The sequence below is a fragment of the Pinus tabuliformis genome, chromosome 3_2 (assembly GCF_031772625.1).
Source record: "Pinus tabuliformis cultivar Carrire ecotype Pingquan chromosome 3_2, CPIR1, whole genome shotgun sequence".
Lineage (NCBI taxonomy): Eukaryota > Viridiplantae > Streptophyta > Pinopsida > Pinales > Pinaceae > Pinus > Pinus tabuliformis.
In genome coordinates this window covers 1,030,744,483-1,030,756,551 of record NC_142302.1, presented here as the reverse complement: position 1 = coordinate 1,030,756,551, position 12,069 = coordinate 1,030,744,483, and positions in this window count along the sequence as shown.

The window sequence follows — 12,069 nt, the reverse complement described above, 5'->3', positions numbered from 1 at the left end:
CATTTGACAATTGGGGCATGGACTTCATTGGACCTATTAACCCTCCTTCAAAGCAAAAATAGTACATCATTGTATGCACTAACTATCTGACTAAGTGGGCTGAAACCAGGGCAATTAAGGCAGCAAAAGAGGAGAAGGTGGTTGAGTTCTTAAGGGAGAATTTATTTTACAAATATGGGTACCCTAGAGAACTAGTCACTGATCAAGGCAGCCAATTTACCTCCAACATGATTGAAGACTTTCTCAGCCATCAAAAGATCAAGCATAGGACCTCCACTCCCTATCACCCACAAGTTAATGGGCAAGTGGAGGTGACCAACAGAGTGCTGGAGGGCATCTTGACCAAAGTGGTTAGCAGCAACAGGAAAGACTAGGAAGATGACAAGTTGAGGCCACCTAGGCCTATAATACCACCTAGAAGACCACCATTGGATTCACACCCTATGAGTTGGTCTATGGGAAAAAGGCCCTGTTGTCCATTGAGTTTGAGTATAACACATTAAGGATGGCAGCCCAACTAGATCTAGATCTCAGTAGTGCACAAAAAGAGAGATTGCTTCAGTTGAATGGTTTAGATGAGTTCAGAATGCAGGCCCTTCTACACATAGAGGTGACCTAACTTCAGAGGAAGATATGGCATGATAAGAACATCAACGATAGGCAATCTTAATAAGGTGATTAGGCCTTGTTATATGATTCCAGATATAAAGACTTTAAGGGAAAGTTAAGGAAAAGATGGTTAGGGCCTTATGTTATATACATATGTCATGATAATGGTTGAGTGCATATTAGAACCATAGATGCAAAGGCAATTCCTTTACTTTTCAATGGGCACAGACAGAAAGTTTACAAAAGGCCATTGTCAAAGCAAGAGTTCATTGATGGTATCAATAAAACAGTGAGTTAATTGGCATTTTATTTATGAAAATAATGGAAATTAGGAGAAAGGGAAGGTGAAAGGTCACAGGTTACATGTGAGGGGGAAAAGGAAGGAAAACAATGGAAAATGAAGAAAATAGAGGCCTCATTGATAAAAAGGCTTATGAGGATTAGTTCATAGACTTTTGTCAGTTTGGTTTTGGAGTGCTCTCTCTATTCTCTCTCTCTCTCTCACTTGGACACTTAGAGTTTTCTTGGAGCACTTCAGCATTGGATTAAGAAAAGCAAAGAAGGAAAGAGGAAGCAAAGATCAAGCAAGGAAGATCAGGATCAAGTGGCTACTATGAGATTATTTGAAGGTATTGAGTTGCATGTATGATTTCCTTGCTAGTTTTGGCATGCATGGTTATGCATGTGTGTTCTTGGTTCTCTTGCTGACATTGGCATGGGTTTTTCCAAGCGTGACAATGTTCTTCAGCCTTGCATTTCCATTTCTAGATAGCCATGGTGTGATGGGGTTCTCATGTTTTGGTTGAGTTGGATTGTCGGATGGATTCGAAGCTGACTAAGGTGGATCTCTGAAAGAAAAGAACACATGGCCTAGTGATCCCTGAACCAAACTGTGGATCGTGGTAAAGCCACTGACATAGTAACCCCTGAACCTGACGTGGGTTGCGGTAAAGCCAAGTATTGTGTGCCTTGGTGGGCCTAGGAATCCTTGATCGGTGAATGGAAAGATATACGGTAAAGCCTGGAGGGTGGAGTCTCGGTTAGGGCCTAGTGATCTGGTGTGGATTGCAATAAATCCTAGAGAATGGAATCTCAGTTAGGGCCTAGTGATCTGATGTGGATTGCGATAAATCTTAGATACTGGAGATGGGAAAATTTTGTTGGAAATAATACTGAGAGGGGGGGGGGGGTGAATCAATATTATTAAATCAATGTAACTTTTTCATTTCCATATTAAGATTCATATACGCTACTTCAGTTAAGGGAAACCGCGTGTATACGCAACTGTGTGTAATGCAACAAGCGTATATCCAGTAAACTTATGATTTAGTTAGTTTATCCTTAATGAGTGCATCAGAACATTATTAACCATGTGAACGGTAAACAGGAGCATTAAAATAGAATAGATCATCACACACAAGAAGCACACATGAACACCATGATGTAAGGTGGAAACCTAATGTGGGTGAAAACCACCTGTTGCAAGTCGTCTCAATCTTCTTTTTAATAAGAAACTTCTCTTACAGTATTTCTGTACTGGTGCAGTCTTATACCAGTACATAGGCTTCTACCTGTAGAAGGCTACAACCTTCTCTCATTCTCCAGCTTCTCCTGGAAGGGAGCTACAACCCCCTTAGCTCTTGTACTAGTCGATCCTTTTACTAGTACGTAGGTGTTGGTCTACTGAATGCTCCAACCTTCACTCGTTTTCCAGCTACTACTGGAAGGGAGCTACCACCCCTTTAGCTCTTGTACTATCTGATGTACTAGTACGTAGGTGTCAACCTACAGAAGGCTACAACCTTCTCTTTCATCCTCCAGGTACCACGTTTCATAAATTTTCATACTGAATACTCCTGAAGCACAACACCATAATCTGAAGGCCACGTTTCATCCAATTTTCATATTGGACCCATCAACAACATTGAAGCACAAAATCAATCACCACTGCAAAACACCCATCAACTACACCTGCATCATCAATCTCTGAATCACCCAATACTGAAAACACTGAAACCCTGTCAACAACATAGAACAGACAACAGAACTCTGCAACAATAACCAGATCCAACTGCAACTTCAAATATCATGTCTCATAATGTATACGCTACTATGATGAATCAAACCAGCGTACATACACGCTTTCACCAAAGCCAACCCGCGTACAGATCTGCAAATATTTACTCATAACTTTGCAACTGTTCTAGACATCAGTCATACCCAGATCATAACATTCATACAATAAAACATGCGTCAATAATTCAGATCTAGTCTATCCATAATCAAACCATATAATGATAAAACATTCCAAGCCTTAAGATCTCGATCCATCGTTCATCATCATTCACATGGGTGCATCCTTGGTTCAGATCAATCACAGCATCACAAACCCATAACCAGCATACTAGATCTCACACTTCATCAGATATTCATCACTTCTCAAAAATGCCTTTGCCTAATGATCTTCTTCTCCTTTTATATTCTTAGGCCTTACTCAATACTATGGTCCAAAACCATTTAGAACCAATACTAGGGACCTAATACCTGGGTTCAACACTTCGGACGCAATACTAAGGACCAAAACCATAGGTCTAAATACCACGGACCCAAAAATAAGCTTCCCCACATGTACGCGCTTTTCCATGCATGAAAGTGTGTGCATACGCATACGTGACTTTTGATCAGAAATCCCACGTGTATACGTGCCTTTGTATATAGTGAAACTGCGTGTATAACCTGCGTGTATACCCTACTTGGTATATAGTGAACCTGCATATATACGCGACTTGGTACATAGTGAACCTGCGTATAACATGCATATGTACGTGACTTGGTCTATAGTGAACCTGCGTATATACTCTTCTTTCTTCATTTTTTTAGTCTGATCATCAATTCTTTGCTACTGACCTGCTGCACTATAATCTGTCATCTTGCCATCAAGGACAACACTTGTATCATAATGCCAACAAATTCCTCATGATGTAGATGGAGAAATTCAGTGGCATCCATGTTTATTTATGGCCTAGTGATCTGGTGGGGATTGAGGTAAAACCTGGTATTTTATGTTTATTCTTTTGGCCTAGTGATCCAGTGGGTATTGTGGTAAAGCCTTGTTTTATTGATGAGGGTGAGGTGGTTTAGCCTCGAGAAGCCTTGGTTGAGTTTTGGTTGTGAGTCCCACATTCATGCTTGTAATATGGCACGAAGGTGATTGGCTGAAGAAATATTTGGTTCATCTAATCTATGGTCAGGTGGTTCGTGGAAGTCCCATATCTCATTGGCTTATGCATTCATTAATAATAGTTCCTTCTCCTTGATATTTCATGTGTAAATGTACTAGTTCATATGTGGTATTTATGGATGTTGTGTTGGCATTATGAGACAAGTGTTGTCCTTGATGGCAACTCACACAGATGGTAGATCATAGTGCAACAGATCAGTAGCAAAGAATTGATGATCAGACTACAAAGAATGAAGAAAGAAGAGTATATACGCAGGTTCACTATATACCAAGTAGGGTATACACGCAGGTTCACTATATACCAAGTCGCGTATACGCAGGTTCACTATATACCAAGTAGGGTATACAAGAAGGTTCACTATATACAAAGTCGTGTATACGCAGGTTTGCTATATAACAAGTAGGGTATACATGCAGTTTCATGCACGGAAAAGCGCGTACATGTCGGAAAGCTTACTTTTGGTCCGTGGTAGTTAGTCCTCGGTATTTGAACCTATGGTTTTGGACCGTGGTATCTCGACAAGTGTGTTGATCCCAAGTATTGGGCCCTTGGTATTGATTTATTATGGTTTTGGACCGTGGTATTGAGCAAGGCCTAAGACTATAAAAGGAGAAGAAGATCATTAGGCAAGTATATCTGAAAAGTCTTGAATATCTTAGGAAGGATGATATCCAGTATGCAGGTTATGGGTTGAAGATGCATTGCTTGATCTGAGCTAAGGAGGGATCTCACCGGTTGATGGAGAACAAGATCTAAGGAGATCAGGATCAAATGGTTTGAAATGAACTATCTTTATGATGCTTATTCTAGATCTGCATACTGACGCATGTATTGTTCTATAAGTGTTATGAGTAGGACTGATGTCTGGTACAGCTGCAAGTTATGAGAAAATATTTTTAGACCTGTACGCGGGTTGTCTTTGGCAAAAGCACGTATGTGCGCGGTTTTGATTCATCGTAGTAGTGTATACATTGTAAAGCTTGATATTTGAAGTTGCAGATGGGTCTGATGGTTATTGCAGAGTTCTGTGTCTACTCTGTGTTCTAGCGACTGTGTTGTGGACAGGGTTTCAGTGTTTCAATGATTCAGAAATTGATGATGCTAGTAGTGATTTTTTTGAGCTTCAATGATAGTTATGGGTCCAGTATGAAAATTTGATGAAATGTGGCCTTCAGATTATAGTGTTGTGCTTCAGGAGTATCCAATCTGAAAATGTATGAAATGTGGTACCCGGAGGAGAGAAGATTGTAGGCTGGCGCCTACGTAGTAGTATCTTAGCTAGTACAAGAGCAAAGGGGGTTGGAGCTCCCTTCCAGGAGAGTCTGGAGAATGAGAGAAGGTTGTAGCCTTCTGCAGGTTGTAGCCTACGTGCTGGTAAAGGACTGCACCAGTACATTGTAAAAGAAGTTTCTTAATAAAGGAAGATAGAAACGAATTGCAGCAGTGGTTTTCACCCACATTGGGTTTCCACCTTATATCATGGTGTTCATGTGTGTTGCTTATGTGTGTTGATCTATCTATTTTACTACTACTGTTGACTGTTAATATGGCTAATAATGTTATGATGCATCCATTGAAGATCACATAACTGAATCATGAGTTTAATTGTTATACGCTAGTTGCAATAGACACAGTCGCGTATATACGCGGGTATACTTAACTGAAGTAGCGTATATGATTCTAAATATGAAATTGAAAAAGTTCAATTGATTTGATAATACTGATTCACCCCCCCCTCAGTATTATTTCCAACATGTTGTATCCTTATTATTTATGTTGGTTATATGCTGGTTATGAGCATGTTTTATGACAATAATGATGTATGGATCTCATAATGTTTTCGTTGATAAATGAATGAACAATGAATATATGACCTAATAGATGATAATGTAGATAATGTGATAAGGCATTAATTATTCCTTACAAATCTTAGATAAGTATGAGACCCCTATGCTGTTGTTATAACCTGTAGATTACATGTGCACAATGTGTTCAACGAAATGTCTGTCATGGTTAGGATTGGTTAGGTCAAGTCCTTGATCAAGTTTGTGTTAGAGTATTTTTCTTGGTGTCATATATTTTCTTGGAAAGTCTCATCGAGTTTTGGGTAGTGGTTTGGAGACTAGCCCTGAAAAAGTGGCTTAAATCTCGCAGTATCTGGGACAAAACTGATTGAAAAAGACTGCAGTCTCTCCCTTGAAGGCATTATGGGAGCGACTGAAGGGTCCCAGTCGCATGCATGCCCATGTCATGGGAGCGGCTGAGGGTTTAATTCATTGAAAGGCTAGGTTAACTCAGGGTTTGGGCACTTGGAGTGGTAGATTAGCTCTTGGGGGTCTTGTAGCACCTGAGGGAGGTCTGTAATGCGTTGGTTCATTAGTTCCACTTCCTTAATTTCACTTAAGGAGTTGAATCATATCATAGTAACTCTTCATCACATGTTTACCCTGGTGGACCGGTTAGCTTGGATAAATGTGGGAGGAGGGCGTTACCAAAGTGGTAATGGAGTATGGTTCAACACTTGGACTGTATGGGCAGAATGTGTTTTTCATGCATAGATGTGAGTTGCATATGTGTTATTTATGCTTGTGGTCTATGTGATTTTTTTGTATGCATGGTGGTGGTCATTGTTACAGTTATTTTGTCATGCAGAAGTTGATGATGTTGTTGGGATGTGTTTTTCATGCATAAAGGTCAGTTATATATGTGTTCATTATGCATGCTAGTCTATGTATGTTCGTTATGAATATGTTATGGTTACGATTATGCATTCATAGTAGGTCAGAGATGAATTGTGAGATTCATTGTTGCAACTTATGTCATCATGATGCTAATGTGTTGGTTGAGATAGAGTAGGAGATATAGACTATCAGAGTGAGGTTGTGTTATGCAACCAGCTCAAAAAATAGAAGAAAGAGATAGATCAATGACTTCGAAAGTAGCCTCTTCGAGGGGGGAACCTCCTTTACATTACATAAAATGAACAATTTTTCGATGATATAAATGACAAGACCTCCTTTCTATATATAGGAGTCTAAGGGGTCACAATATGATCAGAGCCGACATAACAATAATAATGTAAGGGCACAACTAACAATAGTGGGCTTTTATGGGGCACAATAATAAAAATATGGGGACAACATGGGCACAACAATAAAAATAAGGGGTATAATGACAATAATAATAAGGGAATACACTAGTATTATAGGGACCTAACATGCCCCTCTCCTTCAAAAAAGTGTTGTCCTCAACGCTTGAGTAGTTATGGATGCTTCTGTATAAAGTTCTCATCCTCCCATGTGGAATGTTCAGCAGGTAAGTTCTTCCACTTTATGAGATACTCTGAAATTGATCGATTTCATAGCTGTCGAGTTCTTGTTTCTGTGACTGCTTTAGGTTCCAATATGATTTTTCCTTCCTTGTCAAGTTCTAGCAATATTGTTTGAACTGGGAGCTTGTCACCTATAATCTTCTTTAAGCATGAAACATGGAAAAATGGGTGCACTCAGGAAGATGCAGGAAGTTCCAATTTGTATGCCATAGTACCAATATTTTCCAACACCTTGTATGGACCATAATACTTTGGTGATAATTTATTATCCTTCTTAGGCACTAAACTTCGGGGTAAGATAAGATCTTCATATAGGTATTATATATTTGGCATGCAGGTATGTTAGTTAATGGATTGTTATATGAATTACAATTATATACATGTATGAGATTCTATTGTTGTTGTGGTTACATGCATGATATATGCTAGTTGATCAGTGTAGTCATATGCACATGTGTCAGATAATCATGAAGGATAGTAACCTGTTGTTGTATGCATTGTGGTCATATGCCTGATGATTATGGTCATTGCAACTGAGGTATTGATGTTATTATGTTTTGTGCTAATTTGGATTAACGTATGCAGATGATTATGGTTATGACATTCAGGTATGAGTTAATATATTGTGATATGATGTCATATTAATCTGGATTGATTTGTGCAGATGTGACAACTTCCCCTGAGATACATTAAGGTATGAGTTTGATTATGTTGTCTATTTTGTGTTTGAGTGTTGATTATGTCGTCTATTTGGTGATTGAGAGTTTGGTGTCTATTATGTCATCTATTTGTTGTTTGAATGCTTGATTAATTGCATGATATGAGTATGTGTCTATAATATTGCATGAAGGAATGATCTTGTTTTAAGATGCTTGTACTAACACAATATGTTATGAGACAACTGATATGTACTTGAGTGTAAGTGGGTGATAGTTGTAGCATTATGACTAAAGGCTATGAGTTGACTATTGATTATGACATGGTTGTTAGTCTTGGTAAAGGCTGATTTGAAATTCATAGACATGATGCCTTGATTTTTGGAACATGTGACTAACATGTGTGAACAGTTGCAGGGAAACATGCTTGGTACTAGCATGACAAGGTAATAGTTGATGTGTTTATATAACTAACAGTTGGGTGATGTGATAGTACATAATAAGACTCAATTGTAGCAAGGTAAATGGTAAAATAAAGGAATTGGGTAATAATTACTTTGGCTATGTTTGGAAATCCTAATTCCAAATGAATGATTGCTTTGCATACATGAATTCTTCTTAACCTTGATTTTGTTTGATATTATGTGGATATATGTTGTATTCATGAACATGTATTTGACAAGTATATTAATTATTTTCTAGTTATAGCTAGGTTCGTCAAGGGAATTGGAGTCCCTTGAGAGATGGTATGGATGTTTTTAGTTACAGGTCAACGTGCTTGGCATAACAAGGTAAGTTAACTAGTATATTGTTATATTGCAATATTATGGTAAAGCACTTCAGGAGTATGACCATTGTGGGACACTGGTGCCCAATAATGTCCATTGATTGCCATGAGCATGCTATGACCGGTATGATGGTTTTTAGGTAGGTATATTCCTTGGTTGTTTTAACTTCTTATGCAAGGAAACCTTGCTAAGGGATGGATCACCAGAGATAGGGGATGCTGGGGAACTTTGAAGGTGAGTGACTACACAGAAGGGGGTGACCAAATTGCCCGAGGGACTGTGTAGCAGAGAAGGGAAGGTTGAGGATGGAGTTTTTTTGGTCATTAGCATTGCCATATGGAATAATATGCATATTGGGAGTGTGCGTGGGAATGATGAGCCAATAACTATTCACTAAGAGGACAAGTGGTGCAAAATTATAGCACTAGACATTGGATGCAGCTTTGATTTTGGCAATGGATTCTGGACTTCCTGGCAAGGAGATGAATCGTGCTACTACTTTCAGGGTGGAGGTGTAAGCCTCTAGATTCCCTTGTTGCTGATGCATATATCCTATCCTTTTATTTGTTGGTTGAGCATATGTGTATACATGTATATTGTTGTAAATACTGTATTGAGTTGGATTTATAAAGCTCCATAGACGGTATGATTATTTTCTGGTCGAAGAAAATGTGCATGAGTATGTTTGGTTGTTATTGTAAATACCATAATGAGTTGTGTTATAAAGCTCCAGTAAAAGGTACGTTCATCATGTTTTCAGCTGTGGTCATTATAAATACTGCAACAAGTTGTGTTATAAAGCTCCATGGGTAGTATGTTTTGTTTTCATTGGTTTGCTGGTTTATAGGTGTTATTGAACACCGAGGACGATGTTCCCCCAAGGGGGAGGGTTCTGTAACAACCCTGGTAAAAAATTCATGTAAAAAAAATATAAGACCAAAGTCACGAGACATGTAATCCAAGCTGAATGGTGGGAAAAACATCCTAATGGGTGTTCATTTCAGTTATTATGCCAAAATAAAAATGGCAAAGGCAATGAAAAAGGCTTTGGAAAGGAAAAATGACATTAATTGGAATTTTATTTATGAAAATAATGGAAATTAGGAGAAAGGGAAGGTGAAAGGTCACAGGTTGCATGTGAGGAGGAAAATGAAGGAAAATAATGGAAAATGAAGAAAATAGAGGCCTCATTGATAAAAAGGCTTCTGAGGATCAGTTCATAGAGTTTTATCATTTTTGTTTTGGAGCTCTCTCTCTATTCTCTTTGTCTCTCACTCTTGGAAACTTAGAGTTTTCTTGGATAAATTCAACATTGGATCAAGAAAAGAAAAGAAGGCAAGAGGAAGAAATTATCAAGCAAGGAAGAGCACGATCAAGAGGCTACAGTGAGATTATTTACAGGTATTGAGTTGGATGTATGATTTTCTTGCTAGTTTTGGCATGCATGGTTATGCACGTGTGTTCTTGGTTCTCTTGTTGTCATTGGCATGGGTTTTTCCAGGTGTGACAATGTTCTTTAGTGTTTCCTTTCCATTTCTAGATAGCCATGGTGTGATGGGGTTCTCATGTTTTGGTTGAGCTGGATTGCCATATGGATTCAAAGCTAAGTGAGGTGGATTTCCGAAAGAAAAGAACACATGGACTAGTGATCCCTGAGTCAAAGTGTGGATTGCAGTATAGACACTGGCCTAGTAACCCTGAACTTGACTATGGGTTGCGATAAATCTAGGTATCATGTGCCTCGGTGGGCCTAGGAATCCTCGACTGGTGAATGGAAGGATATACGGTAAATCCTTGATGTGGGTGCTCTCCATCATGCCTAGGAATCTCAGGATGGGATATACAGTAAAACCTGGAGTGTGGAGTTTCGGTTAGGGCCTAATGATCTGGTGTGGATTGTGGTAAATCCCAGAGACTGGAGTCTCGGTTAGGCCCTAGTGATCTGGTGTGGATTGCGGTAAAATCCTAGAGAATAGGGTGTAGGTGGAGAAATTTGGTGGCATCCATGCTTGTTTATGACCTAGCGATCCGATGGGGATTGCGGTAAAGCCTAGTATTGTATGTTTATTCTTTTTTCCTAGTGATCCAGTGGGGATTATGATAAATCATGGTTCTATTGATGAGGGTGAGGTGGTTTAGTCTCGAGAAACCCTAGTTGAGTTTTGGCTATGAGTCCCACATTCATGCTTGGAATATGGCACGGGGGTTATTGGCTGAAGAAAGGTTTGGTTCATCTAATCTATGGACGGGTGGTTTGTGGAAGTCCCATACCTGGTAGGCTTATGCATTCATTAATAAGAGTTTCTTCTCCTTGGTATTTCATGTGTAAATGTACTGGTTCATATGTGGTATTTATGGTTGTTGTATCCTTGTTCTTTTTTTTGGTTATATGCTAGTTATGAGCATGTTTTATGACAGTTGTGATGTATGGCTCTCATCATGTTTTGGTTCATAAATGAATGAACAATGACTATATGATCTAATAGATGATAATTCAGCTAATGTGATAAGGCATCAATTCTTCCTTACGAATCTCAGATAAGTATGAGACCCCTATGCTCAAATATGTTGTTATGACCTGTAGATTACCTGTGCACAATGTGTTCGATGAAATGTCTGTCATGGTTAGGCTTGGCTAGGTCAATTCCTTGATCAAGTTTTGTGTTATAGGATTTTTATTGGTGTCATTTATTATCTTGGAAAGTCTCATCAAGTTCTGGGTAGTGGTTTGGAGACTATCCCTGAAAAAGTGGCTTGAATCTCGAAGTATCTAGCATAGAACTAGCTGAAAAAGGTTGTAGTCTCTCCCTTGCAAGCATTGTGGGAGTGACTAGAGGGTACCAGTCACATGCATTCCCATGTCATGGGAGTGACTGGGGGTTTAATTCATTAAACGGCTAGGTTAACTTAGGGGTTGGACACCTGGAGTGGTATATTAGCTCTTGGGGGTCCTATAGCACCCGAGGGAAGTTTGTAAGGTGTTGGTTAATCAATTCCACTTCCTTAACTATAATTAGGGAGTTGAATAATATCATAGTAACTATTCATCACATGTTTACCCCGGTGGTCCAGTTAGATTGGATAAATGTGGGAGGAGGGTGTTACACATATAAATTTTTAGAGAGATTCCCAATAATTTTTTAAGAGAGGATTCCTCAAAAAACTTCTAGAATAATTTCTTGTCTAGGAAGAGAAGAATTATGTTATACAACCATCTCACAAAATGGAAGAAGAGATAGATCAACGACTTCAAAATTAGCCTCTTCGGGGGAAACCTCCTTTACATTACACAAATGAACAATTCTTGGATGATACAAATGACAAGACCTCCTTTCTATATATAGGAGTCTAAGGGGTCACAATATAATCAGAGCCTACATAACAATAATATTGTAAGGACACAACAATAAAAATAGTGGGCTTCTATGGGGCATAATAATAAC